General features: G+C 39.5%; 20 non-coding genes across 20 annotated transcripts; all 20 read left to right on the forward strand.

The window, feature by feature from the left end:
* The first annotated feature begins 351 nt into the window (after window positions 1–351).
* Window positions 352–470, forward strand: LOC140030235 (5S ribosomal RNA). Its single transcript, XR_011834150.1, has one exon. It is a non-coding gene; the product is annotated as a 5S ribosomal RNA (ribosomal RNA).
* A 1,135-nt stretch (window positions 471–1,605) lies between these two features.
* On the forward strand, window positions 1,606–1,724 carry LOC140030237 (5S ribosomal RNA). The gene has a single exon (XR_011834152.1). It is a non-coding gene; the product is annotated as a 5S ribosomal RNA (ribosomal RNA).
* A 1,122-nt stretch (window positions 1,725–2,846) lies between these two features.
* Window positions 2,847–2,965, forward strand: LOC140023555 (5S ribosomal RNA). The gene has a single exon (XR_011827524.1). It is a non-coding gene; the product is annotated as a 5S ribosomal RNA (ribosomal RNA).
* Window positions 2,966–4,090: 1,125 nt separating this feature from the next.
* Window positions 4,091–4,209, forward strand: LOC140030238 (5S ribosomal RNA). Its single transcript, XR_011834153.1, has one exon. It is a non-coding gene; the product is annotated as a 5S ribosomal RNA (ribosomal RNA).
* Window positions 4,210–5,344: 1,135 nt separating this feature from the next.
* Window positions 5,345–5,463, forward strand: LOC140023566 (5S ribosomal RNA). The gene has a single exon (XR_011827535.1). It is a non-coding gene; the product is annotated as a 5S ribosomal RNA (ribosomal RNA).
* Window positions 5,464–6,598: 1,135 nt separating this feature from the next.
* LOC140023577 (5S ribosomal RNA) lies at window positions 6,599–6,717 on the forward strand. The gene has a single exon (XR_011827546.1). It is a non-coding gene; the product is annotated as a 5S ribosomal RNA (ribosomal RNA).
* A 1,122-nt stretch (window positions 6,718–7,839) lies between these two features.
* Window positions 7,840–7,958, forward strand: LOC140030239 (5S ribosomal RNA). The gene has a single exon (XR_011834154.1). It is a non-coding gene; the product is annotated as a 5S ribosomal RNA (ribosomal RNA).
* A 1,122-nt stretch (window positions 7,959–9,080) lies between these two features.
* Window positions 9,081–9,199, forward strand: LOC140030240 (5S ribosomal RNA). Its single transcript, XR_011834155.1, has one exon. It is a non-coding gene; the product is annotated as a 5S ribosomal RNA (ribosomal RNA).
* A 1,135-nt stretch (window positions 9,200–10,334) lies between these two features.
* Window positions 10,335–10,453, forward strand: LOC140023588 (5S ribosomal RNA). Its single transcript, XR_011827557.1, has one exon. It is a non-coding gene; the product is annotated as a 5S ribosomal RNA (ribosomal RNA).
* A 1,135-nt stretch (window positions 10,454–11,588) lies between these two features.
* On the forward strand, window positions 11,589–11,707 carry LOC140023599 (5S ribosomal RNA). Its single transcript, XR_011827568.1, has one exon. It is a non-coding gene; the product is annotated as a 5S ribosomal RNA (ribosomal RNA).
* Window positions 11,708–12,829: 1,122 nt separating this feature from the next.
* LOC140030241 (5S ribosomal RNA) lies at window positions 12,830–12,948 on the forward strand. The gene has a single exon (XR_011834156.1). It is a non-coding gene; the product is annotated as a 5S ribosomal RNA (ribosomal RNA).
* A 1,122-nt stretch (window positions 12,949–14,070) lies between these two features.
* LOC140023610 (5S ribosomal RNA) lies at window positions 14,071–14,189 on the forward strand. Its single transcript, XR_011827579.1, has one exon. It is a non-coding gene; the product is annotated as a 5S ribosomal RNA (ribosomal RNA).
* A 1,125-nt stretch (window positions 14,190–15,314) lies between these two features.
* On the forward strand, window positions 15,315–15,433 carry LOC140030242 (5S ribosomal RNA). Its single transcript, XR_011834157.1, has one exon. It is a non-coding gene; the product is annotated as a 5S ribosomal RNA (ribosomal RNA).
* A 1,135-nt stretch (window positions 15,434–16,568) lies between these two features.
* Window positions 16,569–16,687, forward strand: LOC140023621 (5S ribosomal RNA). Its single transcript, XR_011827590.1, has one exon. It is a non-coding gene; the product is annotated as a 5S ribosomal RNA (ribosomal RNA).
* Window positions 16,688–17,812: 1,125 nt separating this feature from the next.
* Window positions 17,813–17,931, forward strand: LOC140023632 (5S ribosomal RNA). The gene has a single exon (XR_011827601.1). It is a non-coding gene; the product is annotated as a 5S ribosomal RNA (ribosomal RNA).
* Window positions 17,932–19,053: 1,122 nt separating this feature from the next.
* On the forward strand, window positions 19,054–19,172 carry LOC140030243 (5S ribosomal RNA). The gene has a single exon (XR_011834158.1). It is a non-coding gene; the product is annotated as a 5S ribosomal RNA (ribosomal RNA).
* A 1,122-nt stretch (window positions 19,173–20,294) lies between these two features.
* LOC140023643 (5S ribosomal RNA) lies at window positions 20,295–20,413 on the forward strand. The gene has a single exon (XR_011827612.1). It is a non-coding gene; the product is annotated as a 5S ribosomal RNA (ribosomal RNA).
* A 1,125-nt stretch (window positions 20,414–21,538) lies between these two features.
* LOC140030244 (5S ribosomal RNA) lies at window positions 21,539–21,657 on the forward strand. Its single transcript, XR_011834159.1, has one exon. It is a non-coding gene; the product is annotated as a 5S ribosomal RNA (ribosomal RNA).
* Window positions 21,658–22,779: 1,122 nt separating this feature from the next.
* On the forward strand, window positions 22,780–22,898 carry LOC140030245 (5S ribosomal RNA). The gene has a single exon (XR_011834160.1). It is a non-coding gene; the product is annotated as a 5S ribosomal RNA (ribosomal RNA).
* A 1,135-nt stretch (window positions 22,899–24,033) lies between these two features.
* On the forward strand, window positions 24,034–24,152 carry LOC140023654 (5S ribosomal RNA). Its single transcript, XR_011827623.1, has one exon. It is a non-coding gene; the product is annotated as a 5S ribosomal RNA (ribosomal RNA).
* The last annotated feature ends 1,104 nt before the right edge of the window (window positions 24,153–25,256 follow it).

The raw sequence follows: 25,256 nt of genomic DNA on the forward strand, positions 1-25,256 counted from the left end.
TTCGGGTTCGGGTCAGCATACCTGACCCGTCACGGGTTGGCGGGTCGGGGTTCGGGTCAACAGATTTTCTGGCGGGTCTGTTGACCCGAACCCGACCCGCCAACCTGATTTGGACCCGAATTGCCACCCCTAACTGCAAGCGTGAAGGATTGATTTCATGATAATTTAGAGTTGCGGGATGAGGGAAAAAAACAGGGTGCAAATCAATAACAAAAAAAAATATAAAGTAAATAAATAAAAGGATAAGAGGAAAATGCTTGAATTGACGCTTAAAATGAATTTCGGTCTAGAAAAGCCACACTGCTTCGCAGGACGGGGTAGTTTAAAAGAATAAAGCGAAAGGAACATGGCGGGTGCGATCATACCAGCATTAATGCACCGGATCCCATCAGAACTCCGAAGTTAAGCGTGCTTGGGCGAGAGTAGTACTAGGATGGGTGACCCCCTGGGAAGTCCTCGTGTTGCACCCCTTTCTTTTTTGTTTCGAAATCCAAATTTCCTATTCGTTCTTTATCCTGTAGTAATTTAGCTCCGTCGGAACGATTGCTTAATATTTTGCTTCTTGTCGAAGCGTGAAGGAGGATCTGAAGGCGCGAGACAAATCAGGAACGGTACGGCTCGATCAAAGCCCGGATCGTCGCTCAAATTTGTCGGCGCAAATGTATCACCGCAACTAGGGGTGGCAATTTTCGACACGACCTGAAAACACGACACGAACCTAACACGAAATTAATGGGTTTGGGTTGAGGTTTCGGGAATTCGGGTCAGAATCGGGTTGGACCCGATGAACCCGAAAAGAAAACCGGTCGATTTCGGGCCAACCCGTGGTGACCTGATATGACCCGATATGACCCGTTTACGAATTAAAAATAATTTAATAAACATAAAAATAATTTTATCTAACTAAACTAAGTTATTCTTTTTTTCAAAGGCATTAATTACTTAATCCTAAACGAATTTATTTAATTTGTGTGAAGTTGAATTTATTATACTTGGACAAATAATATATTATATTATTTTTCACTTTTGTATTGTTTTAATTTATTTTATATTTTGCTTGGGATAAAACACTTTTACGGTGTTTAATTTATTTTAGATTTGATTTGGAATCATTTATTTAAATTTTTATTACTTGATTATGTAATTAGTTTTGTGAGAAATTGATTTTATTAGAAATTACAGTGATAAATTAATAAATTAAAATTAAGTTTCGGGTCATTTCGGGTCGACCCGCCGCCCCGTAAACCTGAAATTTTCGGGTTCGGGTCAGCATACCTGACCCGTCACGGGTTGGCGGGTCGGGGTTCGGGTCAACAGATTTTCTGGCGGGTCTGTTGACCCGAACCCGACCCGCCAACCTGATTTGGACCCGAATTGCCACCCCTAACTGCAAGCGTGAAGGATTGATTTCATGATAATTTAGAGTTGCGGGATGAGGGAAAAAAACAGGGTGCAAATCCATAACAAAAAAAAATATAAAGTAAATAAATAAAAGGATAAGAGGAAAATGCTTGAATTGACGCTTAAAATGAATTTCGGTCTAGAAAAGCCACACTGCTTCGCAGGACGGGGTAGTTTAAAAGAATAAAGCGAAAGGAACATGGCGGGTGCGATCATACCAGCATTAATGCACCGGATCCCATCAGAACTCCGAAGTTAAGCGTGCTTGGGCGAGAGTAGTACTAGGATGGGTGACCCCCTGGGAAGTCCTCGTGTTGCACCCCTTTCTTTTTTGTTTCGAAATCCAAATTTCCTATTCGTTCTTTATCCTGTAGTAATTTAGCTCCGTCGGAACGATTGCTTAATATTTTGCTTCTTGTCAAAGCGTAAAGGAGGATCTGAAGGCGCGAGACAAATCAGGAACGGTACGGCTCGATCAAAGCCCGGATCGTCGCTCAAATTTGTCGGCGCAAATGTATCACCGCAACTAGGGGTGGCAATTTTCGACACGACACGAACCTAACACGAAATTAATGGGTTTGGGTTGAGGTTTCGGGAATTCGGGTCAGAATCGGGTTGGACCCGATGAACCCGAAAAGAAAACCGGTCGATTTCGGGCCAACCCGTGGTGACCTGATATGACCCGATATGACCCGTTTACGAATTAAAAATAATTTAATAAACATAAAAATAATTTTATCTAACTAAACTAAGTTATTCTTTTTTTCAAAGGCATTAATTACTTAATCCTAAACGAATTTATTTAATTTGTGTGAAGTTGAAATTATTATACTTGGACAAATAATATATTATATTATTTTTCACTTTTGTATTGTTTTAATTTATTTTATATTTTGCTTGGGATAAAACACTTTTACGGTGTTTAATTTATTTTAGATTTGATTTGGAATCATTTATTTAAATTTTTATTACTTGATTATGTAATTAGTTTTGTGAGAAATTGATTTTATTAGAAATTACAGTGATAAATTAATAAATTAAAATTAAGTTTCGGGTCATTTCGGGTCGACCCGCCGCCCCGTAAACCTGAAATTTTCGGGTTCGGGTCAGCATACCTGACCCGTCACGGGTTGGCGGGTCGGGGTTCGGGTCAACAGATTTTCTGGCGGGTCTGTTGACCCGAACCCGACCCGCCAACCTGATTTGGACCCGAATTGCCACCCCTAACTGCAAGCGTGAAGGATTGATTTCATGATAATTTAGAGTTGCGGGATGAGGGAAAAAAACAGGGTGCAAATCAATAACAAAAAAAAATATAAAGTAAATAAATAAAAGGATAAGAGGAAAATGCTTGAATTGACGCTTAAAATGAATTTCGGTCTAGAAAAGCCACACTGCTTCGCAGGACGGGGTAGTTTAAAAGAATAACGCGAAAGGAACATGGCGGGTGCGATCATACCAGCACTAATGCACCGGATCCCATCAGAACTCCGAAGTTAAGCGTGCTTGGGCGAGAGTAGTACTAGGATGGGTGACCCCCTGGGAAGTCCTCGTGTTGCACCCCTCTCTTTTTTGTTTCGAAATCCAAATTTCCTATTCGTTCTTTATCCTGTAGTAATTTAGCTCCGTCGGAACGATTGCTTAATATTTTGCTTCTTGTCGAAGCGTGAAGGAGGATCTGAAGGCGCGAGACAAATCAGGAACGGTACGGCTCGATCAAAGCCCGGATCGTCGCTCAAATTTGTCGGCGCAAATGTATCACCGCAACTAGGGGTGGCAATTTTCGACACGACCTGAAAACACGACACGAACCTAACACGAAATTAATGGGTTTGGGTTGAGGTTTCGGGAATTCGGGTCAGAATCGGGTTGGACCCGATGAACCCGAAAAGAAAACCGGTCGATTTCGGGTCAACCCGTGGTGACCTGATATGACCCGTTTACGAATTAAAAATAATTTAATAAACATAAAAATAATTTTATCTAACTAAACTAAGTTATTCTTTTTTTCAAAGGCATTAATTACTTAATCCTAAACGAATTTATTTAATTTGTGTGAAGTTGAAATTATTATACTTGGACAAATAATATATTATATTATTTTTCACTTTTGTATTGTTTTAATTTATTTTATATTTTGCTTGGGATAAAACACTTTTACGGTGTTTAATTTATTTTAGATTTGATTTGGAATCATTTATTTAAATTTTTATTACTTGATTATGTAATTAGTTTTGTGAGAAATTGATTTTATTAGAAATTACAGTGATAAATTAATAAATTAAAATTAAGTTTCGGGTCATTTCGGGTCGACCCGCCGCCCCGTAAACCTGAAATTTTCGGGTTCGGGTCAGCATACCTGACCCGTCACGGGTTGGCGGGTCGGGGTTCGGGTCAACAGATTTTCTGGCGGGTCTGTTGACCCGAACCCGACCCGCCAACCTGATTTGGACCCGAATTGCCACCCCTAACTGCAAGCGTGAAGGATTGATTTCATGATAATTTAGAGTTGCGGGATGAGGGAAAAAAACAGGGTGCAAATCAATAACAAAAAAAAATATAAAGTAAATAAATAAAAGGATAAGAGGAAAATGCTTGAATTGACGCTTAAAATGAATTTCGGTCTAGAAAAGCCACACTGCTTCGCAGGACGGGGTAGTTTAAAAGAATAAAGCGAAAGGAACATGGCGGGTGCGATCATACCAGCATTAATGCACCGGATCCCATCAGAACTCCGAAGTTAAGCGTGCTTGGGCGAGAGTAGTACTAGGATGGGTGACCCCCTGGGAAGTCCTCGTGTTGCACCCCTTTCTTTTTTGTTTCGAAATCCAAATTTCCTATTCGTTCTTTATCCTGTAGTAATTTAGCTCCGTCGGAACGATTGCTTAATATTTTGCTTCTTGTCGAAGCGTGAAGGAGGATCTGAAGGCGCGAGACAAATCAGGAACGGTACGGCTCGATCAAAGCCCGGATCGTCGCTCAAATTTGTCGGCGCAAATGTATCACCGCAACTAGGGGTGGCAATTTTCGACACGACCTGAAAACACGACACGAACCTAACACGAAATTAATGGGTTTGGGTTGAGGTTTCGGGAATTCGGGTCAGAATCGGGTTGGACCCGATGAACCCGAAAAGAAAACCGGTCGATTTCGGGTCAACCCGTGGTGACCTGATATGACCCGATATGACCCGTTTACGAATTAAAAATAATTTAATAAACATAAAAATAATTTTATCTAACTAAACTAAGTTATTCTTTTTTTCAAAGGCATTAATTACTTAATCCTAAACGAATTTATTTAATTTGTGTGAAGTTGAAATTATTATACTTGGACAAATAATATATTATATTATTTTTCACTTTTGTATTGTTTTAATTTATTTTATATTTTGCTTGGGATAAAACACTTTTACGGTGTTTAATTTATTTTAGATTTGATTTGGAATCATTTATTTAAATTTTTATTACTTGATTATGTAATTAGTTTTGTGAGAAATTGATTTTATTAGAAATTACAGTGATAAATTAATAAATTAAAATTAAGTTTCGGGTCATTTCGGGTCGACCCGCCGCCCCGTAAACCTGAAATTTTCGGTTTCGGGTCAGCATACCTTACCCGTCACGGGTTGGCGGGTCGGGGTTCGGGTCAACAGATTTTCTGGCGGGTCTGTTGACCCGAACCCGACCCGCCAACCTGATTTGGACCCGAATTGCCACCCCTAACTGCAAGCGTGAAGGATTGATTTCATGATAATTTAGAGTTGCGGGATGAGGGAAAAAAACAGGGTGCAAATCAATAACAAAAAAAAATATAAAGTAAATAAATAAAAGGATAAGAGGAAAATGCTTGAATTGACGCTTAAAATGAATTTCGGTCTAGAAAAGCCACACTGCTTCGCAGGACGGGGTAGTTTAAAAGAATAAAGCGAAAGGAACATGGCGGGTGCGATCATACCAGCACTAATGCACCGGATCCCATCAGAACTCCGAAGTTAAGCGTGCTTGGGCGAGAGTAGTACTAGGATGGGTGACCCCCTGGGAAGTCCTCGTGTTGCACCCCTCTCTTTTTTGTTTCGAAATCCAAATTTCCTATTCGTTCTTTATCCTGTAGTAATTTAGCTCCGTCGGAACGATTGCTTAATATTTTGCTTCTTGTCGAAGCGTGAAGGAGGATCTGAAGGCGCGAGACAAATCAGGAACGGTACGGCTCGATCAAAGCCCGGATCGTCGCTCAAATTTGTCGGCGCAAATGTATCACCGCAACTAGGGGTGGCAATTTTCGACACGACCTGAAAACACGACACGAACCTAACACGAAATTAATGGGTTTGGGTTGAGGTTTCGGGAATTCGGGTCAGAATCGGGTTGGACCCGATGAACCCGAAAAGAAAACCGGTCGATTTCGGGTCAACCCGTGGTGACCTGATATGACCCGATATGACCCGTTTACGAATTAAAAATAATTTAATAAACATAAAAATAATTTTATCTAACTAAACTAAGTTATTCTTTTTTTCAAAGGCATTAATTACTTAATCCTAAACGAATTTATTTAATTTGTGTGAAGTTGAAATTATTATACTTGGACAAATAATATATTATATTATTTTTCACTTTTGTATTGTTTTAATTTATTTTATATTTTGCTTGGGATAAAACACTTTTACGGTGTTTAATTTATTTTAGATTTGATTTGGAATCATTTATTTAAATTTTTATTACTTGATTATGTAATTAGTTTTGTGAGAAATTGATTTTATTAGAAATTACAGTGATAAATTAATAAATTAAAATTAAGTTTCGGGTCATTTCGGGTCGACCCGCCGCCCCGTAAACCTGAAATTTTCGGGTTCGGGTCAGCATACCTGACCCGTCACGGGTTGGCGGGTCGGGGTTCGGGTCAACAGATTTTCTGGCGGGTCTGTTGACCCGAACCCGACCCGCCAACCTGATTTGGACCCGAATTGCCACCCCTAACTGCAAGCGTGAAGGATTGATTTCATGATAATTTAGAGTTGCGGGATGAGGGAAAAAAACAGGGTGCAAATCAATAACAAAAAAAAATATAAAGTAACTAAATAAAAGGATAAGAGGAAAATGCTTGAATTGACGCTTAAAATGAATTTCGGTCTAGAAAAGCCACACTGCTTCGCAGGACGGGGTAGTTTAAAAGAATAACGCGAAAGGAACATGGCGGGTGCGATCATACCAGCACTAATGCACCGGATCCCATCAGAACTCCGAAGTTAAGCGTGCTTGGGCGAGAGTAGTACTAGGATGGGTGACCCCCTGGGAAGTCCTCGTGTTGCACCCCTCTCTTTTTTGTTTCGAAATCCAAATTTCCTATTCGTTCTTTATCCTGTAGTAATTTAGCTCCGTCGGAACGATTGCTTAATATTTTGCTTCTTGTCGAAGCGTGAAGGAGGATCTGAAGGCGCGAGACAAATCAGGAACGGTACGGCTCGATCAAAGCCCGGATCGTCGCTCAAATTTGTCGGCGCAAATGTATCACCGCAACTAGGGGTGGCAATTTTCGACACGACACGAACCTAACACGAAATTAATGGGTTTGGGTTGAGGTTTCGGGAATTCGGGTCAGAATCGGGTTGGACCCGATGAACCCGAAAAGAAAACCGGTCGATTTCGGGCCAACCCGTGGTGACCTGATATGACCCGATATGACCCGTTTACGAATTAAAAATAATTTAATAAACATAAAAATAATTTTATCTAACTAAACTAAGTTATTCTTTTTTTCAAAGGCATTAATTACTTAATCCTAAACGAATTTATTTAATTTGTGTGAAGTTGAATTTATTATACTTGGACAAATAATATATTATATTATTTTTCACTTTTGTATTGTTTTAATTTATTTTATATTTTGCTTGGGATAAAACACTTTTACGGTGTTTAATTTATTTTAGATTTGATTTGGAATCATTTATTTAAATTTTTATTACTTGATTATGTAATTAGTTTTGTGAGAAATTGATTTTATTAGAAATTACAGTGATAAATTAATAAATTAAAATTAAGTTTCGGGTCATTTCGGGTCGACCCGCCGCCCCGTAAACCTGAAATTTTCGGGTTCGGGTCAGCATACCTGACCCGTCACGGGTTGGCGGGTCGGGGTTCGGGTCAACAGATTTTCTGGCGGGTCTGTTGACCCGAACCCGACCCGCCAACCTGATTTGGACCCGAATTGCCACCCCTAACTGCAAGCGTGAAGGATTGATTTCATGATAATTTAGAGTTGCGGGATGAGGGAAAAAAACAGGGTGCAAATCCATAACAAAAAAAAATATAAAGTAAATAAATAAAAGGATAAGAGGAAAATGCTTGAATTGACGCTTAAAATGAATTTCGGTCTAGAAAAGCCACACTGCTTCGCAGGACGGGGTAGTTTAAAAGAATAAAGCGAAAGGAACATGGCGGGTGCGATCATACCAGCATTAATGCACCGGATCCCATCAGAACTCCGAAGTTAAGCGTGCTTGGGCGAGAGTAGTACTAGGATGGGTGACCCCCTGGGAAGTCCTCGTGTTGCACCCCTTTCTTTTTTGTTTCGAAATCCAAATTTCCTATTCGTTCTTTATCCTGTAGTAATTTAGCTCCGTCGGAACGATTGCTTAATATTTTGCTTCTTGTCAAAGCGTGAAGGAGGATCTGAAGGCGCGAGACAAATCAGGAACGGTACGGCTCGATCAAAGCCCGGATCGTCGCTCAAATTTGTCGGCGCAAATGTATCACCGCAACTAGGGGTGGCAATTTTCGACACGACACGAACCTAACACGAAATTAATGGGTTTGGGTTGAGGTTTCGGGAATTCGGGTCAGAATCGGGTTGGACCCGATGAACCCGAAAAGAAAACCGGTCGATTTCGGGCCAACCCGTGGTGACCTGATATGACCCGATATGACCCGTTTACGAATTAAAAATAATTTAATAAACATAAAAATAATTTTATCTAACTAAACTAAGTTATTCTTTTTTTCAAAGGCATTAATTACTTAATCCTAAACGAATTTATTTAATTTGTGTGAAGTTGAAATTATTATACTTGGACAAATAATATATTATATTATTTTTCACTTTTGTATTGTTTTAATTTATTTTATATTTTGCTTGGGATAAAACACTTTTACGGTGTTTAATTTATTTTAGATTTGATTTGGAATCATTTATTTAAATTTTTATTACTTGATTATGTAATTAGTTTTGTGAGAAATTGATTTTATTAGAAATTACAGTGATAAATTAATAAATTAAAATTAAGTTTCGGGTCATTTCGGGTCGACCCGCCGCCCCGTAAACCTGAAATTTTCGGGTTCGGGTCAGCATACCTGACCCGTCACGGGTTGGCGGGTCGGGGTTCGGGTCAACAGATTTTCTGGCGGGTCTGTTGACCCGAACCCGACCCGCCAACCTGATTTGGACCCGAATTGCCACCCCTAACTGCAAGCGTGAAGGATTGATTTCATGATAATTTAGAGTTGCGGGATGAGGGAAAAAAACAGGGTGCAAATCAATAACAAAAAAAAATATAAAGTAAATAAATAAAAGGATAAGAGGAAAATGCTTGAATTGACGCTTAAAATGAATTTCGGTCTAGAAAAGCCACACTGCTTCGCAGGACGGGGTAGTTTAAAAGAATAAAGCGAAAGGAACATGGCGGGTGCGATCATACCAGCATTAATGCACCGGATCCCATCAGAACTCCGAAGTTAAGCGTGCTTGGGCGAGAGTAGTACTAGGATGGGTGACCCCCTGGGAAGTCCTCGTGTTGCACCCCTTTCTTTTTTGTTTCGAAATCCAAATTTCCTATTCGTTCTTTATCCTGTAGTAATTTAGCTCCGTCGGAACGATTGCTTAATATTTTGCTTCTTGTCGAAGCGTGAAGGAGGATCTGAAGGCGCGAGACAAATCAGGAACGGTACGGCTCGATCAAAGCCCGGATCGTCGCTCAAATTTGTCGGCGCAAATGTATCACCGCAACTAGGGGTGGCAATTTTCGACACGACCTGAAAACACGACACGAACCTAACACGAAATTAATGGGTTTGGGTTGAGGTTTCGGGAATTCGGGTCAGAATCGGGTTGGACCCGATGAACCCGAAAAGAAAACCGGTCGATTTCGGGTCAACCCGTGGTGACCTGATATGACCCGATATGACCCGTTTACGAATTAAAAATAATTTAATAAACATAAAAATAATTTTATCTAACTAAACTAAGTTATTCTTTTTTTCAAAGGCATTAATTACTTAATCCTAAACGAATTTATTTAATTTGTGTGAAGTTGAAATTATTATACTTGGACAAATAATATATTATATTATTTTTCACTTTTGTATTGTTTTAATTTATTTTATATTTTGCTTGGGATAAAACACTTTTACGGTGTTTAATTTATTTTAGATTTGATTTGGAATCATTTATTTAAATTTTTATTACTTGATTATGTAATTAGTTTTGTGAGAAATTGATTTTATTAGAAATTACAGTGATAAATTAATAAATTAAAATTAAGTTTCGGGTCATTTCGGGTCGACCCGCCGCCCCGTAAACCTGAAATTTTCGGTTTCGGGTCAGCATACCTTACCCGTCACGGGTTGGCGGGTCGGGGTTCGGGTCAACAGATTTTCTGGCGGGTCTGTTGACCCGAACCCGACCCGCCAACCTGATTTGGACCCGAATTGCCACCCCTAACTGCAAGCGTGAAGGATTGATTTCATGATAATTTAGAGTTGCGGGATGAGGGAAAAAAACAGGGTGCAAATCAATAACAAAAAAAAATATAAAGTAAATAAATAAAAGGATAAGAGGAAAATGCTTGAATTGACGCTTAAAATGAATTTCGGTCTAGAAAAGCCACACTGCTTCGCAGGACGGGGTAGTTTAAAAGAATAAAGCGAAAGGAACATGGCGGGTGCGATCATACCAGCACTAATGCACCGGATCCCATCAGAACTCCGAAGTTAAGCGTGCTTGGGCGAGAGTAGTACTAGGATGGGTGACCCCCTGGGAAGTCCTCGTGTTGCACCCCTCTCTTTTTTGTTTCGAAATCCAAATTTCCTATTCGTTCTTTATCCTGTAGTAATTTAGCTCCGTCGGAACGATTGCTTAATATTTTGCTTCTTGTCGAAGCGTGAAGGAGGATCTGAAGGCGCGAGACAAATCAGGAACGGTACGGCTCGATCAAAGCCCGGATCGTCGCTCAAATTTGTCGGCGCAAATGTATCACCGCAACTAGGGGTGGCAATTTTCGACACGACCTGAAAACACGACACGAACCTAACACGAAATTAATGGGTTTGGGTTGAGGTTTCGGGAATTCGGGTCAGAATCGGGTTGGACCCGATGAACCCGAAAAGAAAACCGGTCGATTTCGGGTCAACCCGTGGTGACCTGATATGACCCGATATGACCCGTTTACGAATTAAAAATAATTTAATAAACATAAAAATAATTTTATCTAACTAAACTAAGTTATTCTTTTTTTCAAAGGCATTAATTACTTAATCCTAAACGAATTTATTTAATTTGTGTGAAGTTGAAATTATTATACTTGGACAAATAATATATTATATTATTTTTCACTTTTGTATTGTTTTAATTTATTTTATATTTTGCTTGGGATAAAACACTTTTACGGTGTTTAATTTATTTTAGATTTGATTTGGAATCATTTATTTAAATTTTTATTACTTGATTATGTAATTAGTTTTGTGAGAAATTGATTTTATTAGAAATTACAGTGATAAATTAATAAATTAAAATTAAGTTTCGGGTCATTTCGGGTCGACCCGCCGCCCCGTAAACCTGAAATTTTCGGGTTCGGGTCAGCATACCTGACCCGTCACGGGTTGGCGGGTCGGGGTTCGGGTCAACAGATTTTCTGGCGGGTCTGTTGACCCGAACCCGACCCGCCAACCTGATTTGGACCCGAATTGCCACCCCTAACTGCAAGCGTGAAGGATTGATTTCATGATAATTTAGAGTTGCGGGATGAGGGAAAAAAACAGGGTGCAAATCAATAACAAAAAAAAATATAAAGTAACTAAATAAAAGGATAAGAGGAAAATGCTTGAATTGACGCTTAAAATGAATTTCGGTCTAGAAAAGCCACACTGCTTCGCAGGACGGGGTAGTTTAAAAGAATAACGCGAAAGGAACATGGCGGGTGCGATCATACCAGCACTAATGCACCGGATCCCATCAGAACTCCGAAGTTAAGCGTGCTTGGGCGAGAGTAGTACTAGGATGGGTGACCCCCTGGGAAGTCCTCGTGTTGCACCCCTCTCTTTTTTGTTTCGAAATCCAAATTTCCTATTCGTTCTTTATCCTGTAGTAATTTAGCTCCGTCGGAACGATTGCTTAATATTTTGCTTCTTGTCGAAGCGTGAAGGAGGATCTGAAGGCGCGAGACAAATCAGGAACGGTACGGCTCGATCAAAGCCCGGATCGTCGCTCAAATTTGTCGGCGCAAATGTATCACCGCAACTAGGGGTGGCAATTTTCGACACGACACGAACCTAACACGAAATTAATGGGTTTGGGTTGAGGTTTCGGGAATTCGGGTCAGAATCGGGTTGGACCCGATGAACCCGAAAAGAAAACCGGTCGATTTCGGGCCAACCCGTGGTGACCTGATATGACCCGATATGACCCGTTTACGAATTAAAAATAATTTAATAAACATAAAAATAATTTTATCTAACTAAACTAAGTTATTCTTTTTTTCAAAGGCATTAATTACTTAATCCTAAACGAATTTATTTAATTTGTGTGAAGTTGAATTTATTATACTTGGACAAATAATATATTATATTATTTTTCACTTTTGTATTGTTTTAATTTATTTTATATTTTGCTTGGGATAAAACACTTTTACGGTGTTTAATTTATTTTAGATTTGATTTGGAATCATTTATTTAAATTTTTATTACTTGATTATGTAATTAGTTTTGTGAGAAATTGATTTTATTAGAAATTACAGTGATAAATTAATAAATTAAAATTAAGTTTCGGGTCATTTCGGGTCGACCCGCCGCCCCGTAAACCTGAAATTTTCGGGTTCGGGTCAGCATACCTGACCCGTCACGGGTTGGCGGGTCGGGGTTCGGGTCAACAGATTTTCTGGCGGGTCTGTTGACCCGAACCCGACCCGCCAACCTGATTTGGACCCGAATTGCCACCCCTAACTGCAAGCGTGAAGGATTGATTTCATGATAATTTAGAGTTGCGGGATGAGGGAAAAAAACAGGGTGCAAATCCATAACAAAAAAAAATATAAAGTAAATAAATAAAAGGATAAGAGGAAAATGCTTGAATTGACGCTTAAAATGAATTTCGGTCTAGAAAAGCCACACTGCTTCGCAGGACGGGGTAGTTTAAAAGAATAAAGCGAAAGGAACATGGCGGGTGCGATCATACCAGCATTAATGCACCGGATCCCATCAGAACTCCGAAGTTAAGCGTGCTTGGGCGAGAGTAGTACTAGGATGGGTGACCCCCTGGGAAGTCCTCGTGTTGCACCCCTTTCTTTTTTGTTTCGAAATCCAAATTTCCTATTCGTTCTTTATCCTGTAGTAATTTAGCTCCGTCGGAACGATTGCTTAATATTTTGCTTCTTGTCAAAGCGTGAAGGAGGATCTGAAGGCGCGAGACAAATCAGGAACGGTACGGCTCGATCAAAGCCCGGATCGTCGCTCAAATTTGTCGGCGCAAATGTATCACCGCAACTAGGGGTGGCAATTTTCGACACGACACGAACCTAACACGAAATTAATGGGTTTGGGTTGAGGTTTCGGGAATTCGGGTCAGAATCGGGTTGGACCCGATGAACCCGAAAAGAAAACCGGTCGATTTCGGGCCAACCCGTGGTGACCTGATATGACCCGATATGACCCGTTTACGAATTAAAAATAATTTAATAAACATAAAAATAATTTTATCTAACTAAACTAAGTTATTCTTTTTTTCAAAGGCATTAATTACTTAATCCTAAACGAATTTATTTAATTTGTGTGAAGTTGAAATTATTATACTTGGACAAATAATATATTATATTATTTTTCACTTTTGTATTGTTTTAATTTATTTTATATTTTGCTTGGGATAAAACACTTTTACGGTGTTTAATTTATTTTAGATTTGATTTGGAATCATTTATTTAAATTTTTATTACTTGATTATGTAATTAGTTTTGTGAGAAATTGATTTTATTAGAAATTACAGTGATAAATTAATAAATTAAAATTAAGTTTCGGGTCATTTCGGGTCGACCCGCCGCCCCGTAAACCTGAAATTTTCGGGTTCGGGTCAGCATACCTGACCCGTCACGGGTTGGCGGGTCGGGGTTCGGGTCAACAGATTTTCTGGCGGGTCTGTTGACCCGAACCCGACCCGCCAACCTGATTTGGACCCGAATTGCCACCCCTAACTGCAAGCGTGAAGGATTGATTTCATGATAATTTAGAGTTGCGGGATGAGGGAAAAAAACAGGGTGCAAATCAATAACAAAAAAAAATATAAAGTAAATAAATAAAAGGATAAGAGGAAAATGCTTGAATTGACGCTTAAAATGAATTTCGGTCTAGAAAAGCCACACTGCTTCGCAGGACGGGGTAGTTTAAAAGAATAACGCGAAAGGAACATGGCGGGTGCGATCATACCAGCACTAATGCACCGGATCCCATCAGAACTCCGAAGTTAAGCGTGCTTGGGCGAGAGTAGTACTAGGATGGGTGACCCCCTGGGAAGTCCTCGTGTTGCACCCCTCTCTTTTTTGTTTCGAAATCCAAATTTCCTATTCGTTCTTTATCCTGTAGTAATTTAGCTCCGTCGGAACGATTGCTTAATATTTTGCTTCTTGTCGAAGCGTGAAGGAGGATCTGAAGGCGCGAGACAAATCAGGAACGGTACGGCTCGATCAAAGCCCGGATCGTCGCTCAAATTTGTCGGCGCAAATGTATCACCGCAACTAGGGGTGGCAATTTTCGACACGACCTGAAAACACGACACGAACCTAACACGAAATTAATGGGTTTGGGTTGAGGTTTCGGGAATTCGGGTCAGAATCGGGTTGGACCCGATGAACCCGAAAAGAAAACCGGTCGATTTCGGGTCAACCCGTGGTGACCTGATATGACCCGTTTACGAATTAAAAATAATTTAATAAACATAAAAATAATTTTATCTAACTAAACTAAGTTATTCTTTTTTTCAAAGGCATTAATTACTTAATCCTAAACGAATTTATTTAATTTGTGTGAAGTTGAAATTATTATACTTGGACAAATAATATATTATATTATTTTTCACTTTTGTATTGTTTTAATTTATTTTATATTTTGCTTGGGATAAAACACTTTTACGGTGTTTAATTTATTTTAGATTTGATTTGGAATCATTTATTTAAATTTTTATTACTTGATTATGTAATTAGTTTTGTGAGAAATTGATTTTATTAGAAATTACAGTGATAAATTAATAAATTAAAATTAAGTTTCGGGTCATTTCGGGTCGACCCGCCGCCCCGTAAACCTGAAATTTTCGGGTTCGGGTCAGCATACCTGACCCGTCACGGGTTGGCGGGTCGGGGTTCGGGTCAACAGATTTTCTGGCGGGTCTGTTGACCCGAACCCGACCCGCCAACCTGATTTGGACCCGAATTGCCACCCCTAACTGCAAGCGTGAAGGATTGATTTCATGATAATTTAGAGTTGCGGGATGAGGGAAAAAAACAGGGTGCAAATCAATAACAAAAAAAAATATAAAGTAAATAAATAAAAGGATAAGAGGAAAATGCTTGAATTGACGCTTAAAATGAATTTCGGTCTAGAAAAGCCACACTGCTTCGCAGGACGGGGTAGTTTAAAAGAATAAAGCGAAAGGAACATGGCGGGTGCGATCATACCAGCATTAATGCACCGGATCCCATCAGAACTCCGAAGTTAAGCGTGCTTGGGCGAGAGTAGTACTAGGATGGGTGACCCCCTGGGAAGTCCTCGTGTTGCACCCCTTTCTTTTTTGTTTCGAAATCCAAATTTCCTATTCGTTCTTTATCCTGTAGTAATTTAGCTCCGTCGGAACGATTGCTTAATATTTTGCTTCTTGTCGAAGCGTGAAGGAGGATCTGAAGGCGCGAGACAAATCAGGAACGGTACGGCTCGATCAAAGCCCGGATCGTCGCTCAAATTTGTCGGCGCAAATGTATCACCGCAACTAGGGGTGGCAATTTTCGACACGACCTGAAAACACGACACGAACCTAACACGAAATTAATGGGTTTGGGTTGAGGTTTCGGGAATTCGGGTCAGAATCGGGTTGGACCCGATGAACCCGAAAAGAAAACCGGTCGATTTCGGGTCAACCCGTGGTGACCTGATATGACCCGATATGACCCGTTTACGAATTAAAAATAATTTAATAAACATAAAAATAATTTTATCTAACTAAACTAAGTTATTCTTTTTTTCAAAGGCATTAATTACTTAATCCTAAACGAATTTATTTAATTTGTGTGAAGTTGAAATTATTATACTTGGACAAATAATATATTATATTATTTTTCACTTTTGTATTGTTTTAATTTATTTTATATTTTGCTTGGGATAAAACACTTTTACGGTGTTTAATTTATTTTAGATTTGATTTGGAATCATTTATTTAAATTTTTATTACTTGATTATGTAATTAGTTTTGTGAGAAATTGATTTTATTAGAAATTACAGTGATAAATTAATAAATTAAAATTAAGTTTCGGGTCATTTCGGGTCGACCCGCCGCCCCGTAAACCTGAAATTTTCGGTTTCGGGTCAGCATACCTGACCCGTCACGGGTTGGCGGGTCGGGGTTCGGGTCAACAGATTTTCTGGCGGGTCTGTTGACCCGAACCCGACCCGCCAACCTGATTTGGACCCGAATTGCCACCCCTAACTGCAAGCGTGAAGGATTGATTTCATGATAATTTAGAGTTGCGGGATGAGGGAAAAAAACAGGGTGCAAATCAATAACAAAAAAAAATATAAAGTAAATAAATAAAAGGATAAGAGGAAAATGCTTGAATTGACGCTTAAAATGAATTTCGGTCTAGAAAAGCCACACTGCTTCGCAGGACGGGGTAGTTTAAAAGAATAAAGCGAAAGGAACATGGCGGGTGCGATCATACCAGCACTAATGCACCGGATCCCATCAGAACTCCGAAGTTAAGCGTGCTTGGGCGAGAGTAGTACTAGGATGGGTGACCCCCTGGGAAGTCCTCGTGTTGCACCCCTCTCTTTTTTGTTTCGAAATCCAAATTTCCTATTCGTTCTTTATCCTGTAGTAATTTAGCTCCGTCGGAACGATTGCTTAATATTTTGCTTCTTGTCGAAGCGTGAAGGAGGATCTGAAGGCGCGAGACAAATCAGGAACGGTACGGCTCGATCAAAGCCCGGATCGTCGCTCAAATTTGTCGGCGCAAATGTATCACCGCAACTAGGGGTGGCAATTTTCGACACGACCTGAAAACACGACACGAACCTAACACGAAATTAATGGGTTTGGGTTGAGGTTTCGGGAATTCGGGTCAGAATCGGGTTGGACCCGATGAACCCGAAAAGAAAACCGGTCGATTTCGGGTCAACCCGTGGTGACCTGATATGACCCGTTTACGAATTAAAAATAATTTAATAAACATAAAAATAATTTTATCTAACTAAACTAAGTTATTCTTTTTTTCAAAGGCATTAATTACTTAATCCTAAACGAATTTATTTAATTTGTGTGAAGTTGAAATTATTATACTTGGACAAATAATATATTATATTATTTTTCACTTTTGTATTGTTTTAATTTATTTTATATTTTGCTTGGGATAAAACACTTTTACGGTGTTTAATTTATTTTAGATTTGATTTGGAATCATTTATTTAAATTTTTATTACTTGATTATGTAATTAGTTTTGTGAGAAATTGATTTTATTAGAAATTACAGTGATAAATTAATAAATTAAAATTAAGTTTCGGGTCATTTCGGGTCGACCCGCCGCCCCGTAAACCTGAAATTTTCGGGTTCGGGTCAGCATACCTGACCCGTCACGGGTTGGCGGGTCGGGGTTCGGGTCAACAGATTTTCTGGCGGGTCTGTTGACCCGAACCCGACCCGCCAACCTGATTTGGACCCGAATTGCCACCCCTAACTGCAAGCGTGAAGGATTGATTTCATGATAATTTAGAGTTGCGGGATGAGGGAAAAAAACAGGGTGCAAATCAATAACAAAAAAAAATATAAAGTAACTAAATAAAAGGATAAGAGGAAAATGCTTGAATTGACGCTTAAAATGAATTTCGGTCTAGAAAAGCCACACTGCTTCGCAGGACGGGGTAGTTTAAAAGAATAACGCGAAAGGAACATGGCGGGTGCGATCATACCAGCACTAATGCACCGGATCCCATCAGAACTCCGAAGTTAAGCGTGCTTGGGCGAGAGTAGTACTAGGATGGGTGACCCCCTGGGAAGTCCTCGTGTTGCACCCCTCTCTTTTTTGTTTCGAAATCCAAATTTCCTATTCGTTCTTTATCCTGTAGTAATTTAGCTCCGTCGGAACGATTGCTTAATATTTTGCTTCTTGTCGAAGCGTGAAGGAGGATCTGAAGGCGCGAGACAAATCAGGAACGGTACGGCTCGATCAAAGCCCGGATCGTCGCTCAAATTTGTCGGCGCAAATGTATCACCGCAACTAGGGGTGACAATTTTCGACACGACACGAACCTAACACGAAATTAATGGGTTTGGGTTGAGGTTTCGGGAATTCGGGTCAGAATCGGGTTGGACCCGATGAACCCGAAAAGAAAACCGGTCGATTTCGGGCCAACCCGTGGTGACCTGATATGACCCGATATGACCCGTTTACGAATTAAAAATAATTTAATAAACATAAAAATAATTTTATCTAACTAAACTAAGTTATTCTTTTTTTCAAAGGCATTAATTACTTAATCCTAAACGAATTTATTTAATTTGTGTGAAGTTGAATTTATTATACTTGGACAAATAATATATTATATTATTTTTCACTTTTGTATTGTTTTAATTTATTTTATATTTTGCTTGGGATAAAACACTTTTACGGTGTTTAATTTATTTTAGATTTGATTTGGAATCATTTATTTAAATTTTTATTACTTGATTATGTAATTAGTTTTGTGAGAAATTGATTTTATTAGAAATTACAGTGATAAATTAATAAATTAAAATTAAGTTTCGGGTCATTTCGGGTCGACCCGCCGCCCCGTAAACCTGAAATTTTCGGGTTCGGGTCAGCATACCTGACCCGTCACGGGTTGGCGGGTCGGGGTTCGGGTCAACAGATTTTCTGGCGGGTCTGTTGACCCGAACCCGACCCGCCAACCTGATTTGGACCCGAATTGCCACCCCTAACTGCAAGCGTGAAGGATTGATTTCATGATAATTTAGAGTTGCGGGATGAGGGAAAAAAACAGGGTGCAAATCCATAACAAAAAAAAATATAAAGTAAATAAATAAAAGGATAAGAGGAAAATGCTTGAATTGACGCTTAAAATGAATTTCGGTCTAGAAAAGCCACACTGCTTCGCAGGACGGGGTAGTTTAAAAGAATAAAGCGAAAGGAACATGGCGGGTGCGATCATACCAGCATTAATGCACCGGATCCCATCAGAACTCCGAAGTTAAGCGTGCTTGGGCGAGAGTAGTACTAGGATGGGTGACCCCCTGGGAAGTCCTCGTGTTGCACCCCTTTCTTTTTTGTTTCGAAATCCAAATTTCCTATTCGTTCTTTATCCTGTAGTAATTTAGCTCCGTCGGAACGATTGCTTAATATTTTGCTTCTTGTCAAAGCGTGAAGGAGGATCTGAAGGCGCGAGACAAATCAGGAACGGTACGGCTCGATCAAAGCCCGGATCGTCGCTCAAATTTGTCGGCGCAAATGTATCACCGCAACTAGGGGTGGCAATTTTCGACACGACACGAACCTAACACGAAATTAATGGGTTTGGGTTGAGGTTTCGGGAATTCGGGTCAGAATCGGGTTGGACCCGATGAACCCGAAAAGAAAACCGGTCGATTTCGGGCCAACCCGTGGTGACCTGATATGACCCGATATGACCCGTTTACGAATTAAAAATAATTTAATAAACATAAAAATAATTTTATCTAACTAAACTAAGTTATTCTTTTTTTCAAAGGCATTAATTACTTAATCCTAAACGAATTTATTTAATTTGTGTGAAGTTGAAATTATTATACTTGGACAAATAATATATTATATTATTTTTCACTTTTGTATTGTTTTAATTTATTTTATATTTTGCTTGGGATAAAACACTTTTACGGTGTTTAATTTATTTTAGATTTGATTTGGAATCATTTATTTAAATTTTTATTACTTGATTATGTAATTAGTTTTGTGAGAAATTGATTTTATTAGAAATTACAGTGATAAATTAATAAATTAAAATTAAGTTTCGGGTCATTTCGGGTCGACCCGCCGCCCCGTAAACCTGAAATTTTCGGGTTCGGGTCAGCATACCTGACCCGTCACGGGTTGGCGGGTCGGGGTTCGGGTCAACAGATTTTCTGGCGGGTCTGTTGACCCGAACCCGACCCGCCAACCTGATTTGGACCCGAATTGCCACCCCTAACTGCAAGCGTGAAGGATTGATTTCATGATAATTTAGAGTTGCGGGATGAGGGAAAAAAACAGGGTGCAAATCAATAACAAAAAAAAATATAAAGTAAATAAATAAAAGGATAAGAGGAAAATGCTTGAATTGACGCTTAAAATGAATTTCGGTCTAGAAAAGCCACACTGCTTCGCAGGACGGGGTAGTTTAAAAGAATAACGCGAAAGGAACATGGCGGGTGCGATCATACCAGCACTAATGCACCGGATCCCATCAGAACTCCGAAGTTAAGCGTGCTTGGGCGAGAGTAGTACTAGGATGGGTGACCCCCTGGGAAGTCCTCGTGTTGCACCCCTCTCTTTTTTGTTTCGAAATCCAAATTTCCTATTCGTTCTTTATCCTGTAGTAATTTAGCTCCGTCGGAACGATTGCTTAATATTTTGCTTCTTGTCGAAGCGTGAAGGAGGATCTGAAGGCGCGAGACAAATCAGGAACGGTACGGCTCGATCAAAGCCCGGATCGTCGCTCAAATTTGTCGGCGCAAATGTATCACCGCAACTAGGGGTGGCAATTTTCGACACGACCTGAAAACACGACACGAACCTAACACGAAATTAATGGGTTTGGGTTGAGGTTTCGGGAATTCGGGTCAGAATCGGGTTGGACCCGATGAACCCGAAAAGAAAACCGGTCGATTTCGGGTCAACCCGTGGTGACCTGATATGACCCGTTTACGAATTAAAAATAATTTAATAAACATAAAAATAATTTTATCTAACTAAACTAAGTTATTCTTTTTTTCAAAGGCATTAATTACTTAATCCTAAACGAATTTATTTAATTTGTGTGAAGTTGAAATTATTATACTTGGACAAATAATATATTATATTATTTTTCACTTTTGTATTGTTTTAATTTATTTTATATTTTGCTTGGGATAAAACACTTTTACGGTGTTTAATTTATTTTAGATTTGATTTGGAATCATTTATTTAAATTTTTATTACTTGATTATGTAATTAGTTTTGTGAGAAATTGATTTTATTAGAAATTACAGTGATAAATTAATAAATTAAAATTAAGTTTCGGGTCATTTCGGGTCGACCCGCCGCCCCGTAAACCTGAAATTTTCGGGTTCGGGTCAGCATACCTGACCCGTCACGGGTTGGCGGGTCGGGGTTCGGGTCAACAGATTTTCTGGCGGGTCTGTTGACCCGAACCCGACCCGCCAACCTGATTTGGACCCGAATTGCCACCCCTAACTGCAAGCGTGAAGGATTGATTTCATGATAATTTAGAGTTGCGGGATGAGGGAAAAAAACAGGGTGCAAATCAATAACAAAAAAAAATATAAAGTAAATAAATAAAAGGATAAGAGGAAAATGCTTGAATTGACGCTTAAAATGAATTTCGGTCTAGAAAAGCCACACTGCTTCGCAGGACGGGGTAGTTTAAAAGAATAAAGCGAAAGGAACATGGCGGGTGCGATCATACCAGCATTAATGCACCGGATCCCATCAGAACTCCGAAGTTAAGCGTGCTTGGGCGAGAGTAGTACTAGGATGGGTGACCCCCTGGGAAGTCCTCGTGTTGCACCCCTTTCTTTTTTGTTTCGAAATCCAAATTTCCTATTCGTTCTTTATCCTGTAGTAATTTAGCTCCGTCGGAACGATTGCTTAATATTTTGCTTCTTGTCGAAGCGTGAAGGAGGATCTGAAGGCGCGAGACAAATCAGGAACGGTACGGCTCGATCAAAGCCCGGATCGTCGCTCAAATTTGTCGGCGCAAATGTATCACCGCAACTAGGGGTGGCAATTTTCGACACGACACGAACCTAACACGAAATTAATGGGTTTGGGTTGAGGTTTCGGGAATTCGGGTCAGAATCGGGTTGGACACGATGAACCCGAAAAGAAAACCGGTCGATTTCGGGCCAACCCGTGGTGACCTGATATGACCCGATATGACCCGTTTACGAATTAAAAATAATTTAATAAACATAAAAATAATTTTATCTAACTAAACTAAGTTATTCTTTTTTTCAAAGGCATTAATTACTTAATCCTAAACGAATTTATTTAATTTGTGTGAAGTTGAAATTATTATACTTGGACAAATAATATATTATATTATTTTTCACTTTTGTATTGTTTTAATTTATTTTATATTTTGCTTGGGATAAAACACTTTTACGGTGTTTAATTTATTTTAGATTTGATTTGGAATCATTTATTTAAATTTTTATTACTTGATTATGTAATTAGTTTTGTGAGAAATTGATTTTATTAGAAATTACAGTGATAAATTAATAAATTAAAATTAAGTTTCGGGTCATTTCGGGTCGACCCGCCGCCCCGTAAACCTGAAATTTTCGGGTTCGGGTCAGCATACCTGACCCGTCACGGGTTGGCGGGTCGGGGTTCGGGTCAACAGATTTTCTGGCGGGTCTGTTGACCCGAACCCGACCCGCCAACCTGATTTGGACCCGAATTGCCACCCCTAACTGCAAGCGTGAAGGATTGATTTCATGATAATTTAGAGTTGCGGGATGAGGGAAAAAAACAGGGTGCAAATCAATAACAAAAAAAAATATAAAGTAAATAAATAAAAGGATAAGAGGAAAATGCTTGAATTGACGCTTAAAATGAATTTCGGTCTAGAAAAGCCACACTGCTTCGCAGGACGGGGTAGTTTAAAAGAATAAAGCGAAAGGAACATGGCGGGTGCGATCATACCAGCATTAATGCACCGGATCCCATCAGAACTCCGAAGTTAAGCGTGCTTGGGCGAGAGTAGTACTAGGATGGGTGACCCCCTGGGAAGTCCTCGTGTTGCACCCCTTTCTTTTTTGTTTCGAAATCCAAATTTCCTATTCGTTCTTTATCCTGTAGTAATTTAGCTCCGTCGGAACGATTGCTTAATATTTTGCTTCTTGTCGAAGCGTGAAGGAGGATCTGAAGGCGCGAGACAAATCAGGAACGGTACGGCTCGATCAAAGCCCGGATCGTCGCTCAAATTTGTCGGCGCAAATGTATCACCGCAACTAGGGGTGGCAATTTTCGACACGACCTGAAAACACGACACGAACCTAACACGAAATTAATGGGTTTGGGTTGAGGTTTCGGGAATTCGGGTCAGAATCGGGTTGGACCCGATGAACCCGAAAAGAAAACCGGTCGATTTCGGGTCAACCCGTGGTGACCTGATATGACCCGATATGACCCGTTTACGAATTAAAAATAATTTAATAAACATAAAAATAATTTTATCTAACTAAACTAAGTTATTCTTTTTTTCAAAGGCATTAATTACTTAATCCTAAACGAATTTATTTAATTTGTGTGAAGTTGAAATTATTATACTTGGACAAATAATATATTATATTATTTTTCACTTTTGTATTGTTTTAATTTATTTTATATTTTGCTTGGGATAAAACACTTTTACGGTGTTTAATTTATTTTAGATTTGATTTGGAATCATTTATTTAAATTTTTATTACTTGATTATGTAATTAGTTTTGTGAGAAATTGATTTTATTAGAAATTACAGTGATAAATTAATAAATTAAAATTAAGTTTCGGGTCATTTCGGGTCGACCCGCCGCCCCGTAAACCTGAAATTTTCGGTTTCGGGTCAGCATACCTGACCCGTCACGGGTTGGCGGGTCGGGGTTCGGGTCAACAGATTTTCTGGCGGGTCTGTTGACCCGAACCCGACCCGCCAACCTGATTTGGACCCGAATTGCCACCCCTAACTGCAAGCGTGAAGGATTGATTTCATGATAATTTAGAGTTGCGGGATGAGGGAAAAAAACAGGGTGCAAATCAATAACAAAAAAAAATATAAAGTAAATAAATAAAAGGATAAGAGGAAAATGCTTGAATTGACGCTTAAAATGAATTTCGGTCTAGAAAAGCCACACTGCTTCGCAGGACGGGGTAGTTTAAAAGAATAAAGCGAAAGGAACATGGCGGGTGCGATCATACCAGCACTAATGCACCGGATCCCATCAGAACTCCGAAGTTAAGCGTGCTTGGGCGAGAGTAGTACTAGGATGGGTGACCCCCTGGGAAGTCCTCGTGTTGCACCCCTCTCTTTTTTGTTTCGAAATCCAAATTTCCTATTCGTTCTTTATCCTGTAGTAATTTAGCTCCGTCGGAACGATTGCTTAATATTTTGCTTCTTGTCGAAGCGTGAAGGAGGATCTGAAGGCGCGAGACAAATCAGGAACGGTACGGCTCGATCAAAGCCCGGATCGTCGCTCAAATTTGTCGGCGCAAATGTATCACCGCAACTAGGGGTGGCAATTTTCGACACGACCTGAAAACACGACACGAACCTAACACGAAATTAATGGGTTTGGGTTGAGGTTTCGGGAATTCGGGTCAGAATCGGGTTGGACCCGATGAACCCGAAAAGAAAACCGGTCGATTTCGGGTCAACCCGTGGTGACCTGATATGACCCGATATGACCCGTTTACGAATTAAAAATAATTTAATAAACATAAAAATAATTTTATCTAACTAAACTAAGTTATTCTTTTTTTCAAAGGCATTAATTACTTAATCCTAAACGAATTTATTTAATTTGTGTGAAGTTGAAATTATTATACTTGGACAAATAATATATTATATTATTTTTCACTTTTGTATTGTTTTAATTTATTTTATATTTTGCTTGGGATAAAACACTTTTACGGTGTTTAATTTATTTTAGATTTGATTTGGAATCATTTATTTAAATTTTTATTACTTGATTATGTAATTAGTTTTGTGAGAAATTGATTTTATTAGAAATTACAGTGATAAATTAATAAATTAAAATTAAGTTTCGGGTCATTTCGGGTCGACCCGCCGCCCCGTAAACCTGAAATTTTCGGGTTCGGGTCAGCATACCTGACCCGTCACGGGTTGGCGGGTCGGGGTTCGGGTCAACAGATTTTCTGGCGGGTCTGTTGACCCGAACCCGACCCGCCAACCTGATTTGGACCCGAATTGCCACCCCTAACTGCAAGCGTGAAGGATTGATTTCATGATAATTTAGAGTTGCGGGATGAGGGAAAAAAACAGGGTGCAAATCAATAACAAAAAAAAATATAAAGTAAATAAATAAAAGGATAAGAGGAAAATGCTTGAATTGACGCTTAAAATGAATTTCGGTCTAGAAAAGCCACACTGCTTCGCAGGACGGGGTA

This window comes from Coffea arabica, chromosome 11e, assembly GCF_036785885.1.
Source record: "Coffea arabica cultivar ET-39 chromosome 11e, Coffea Arabica ET-39 HiFi, whole genome shotgun sequence".
Classification (NCBI taxonomy): domain Eukaryota; kingdom Viridiplantae; phylum Streptophyta; class Magnoliopsida; order Gentianales; family Rubiaceae; genus Coffea; species Coffea arabica.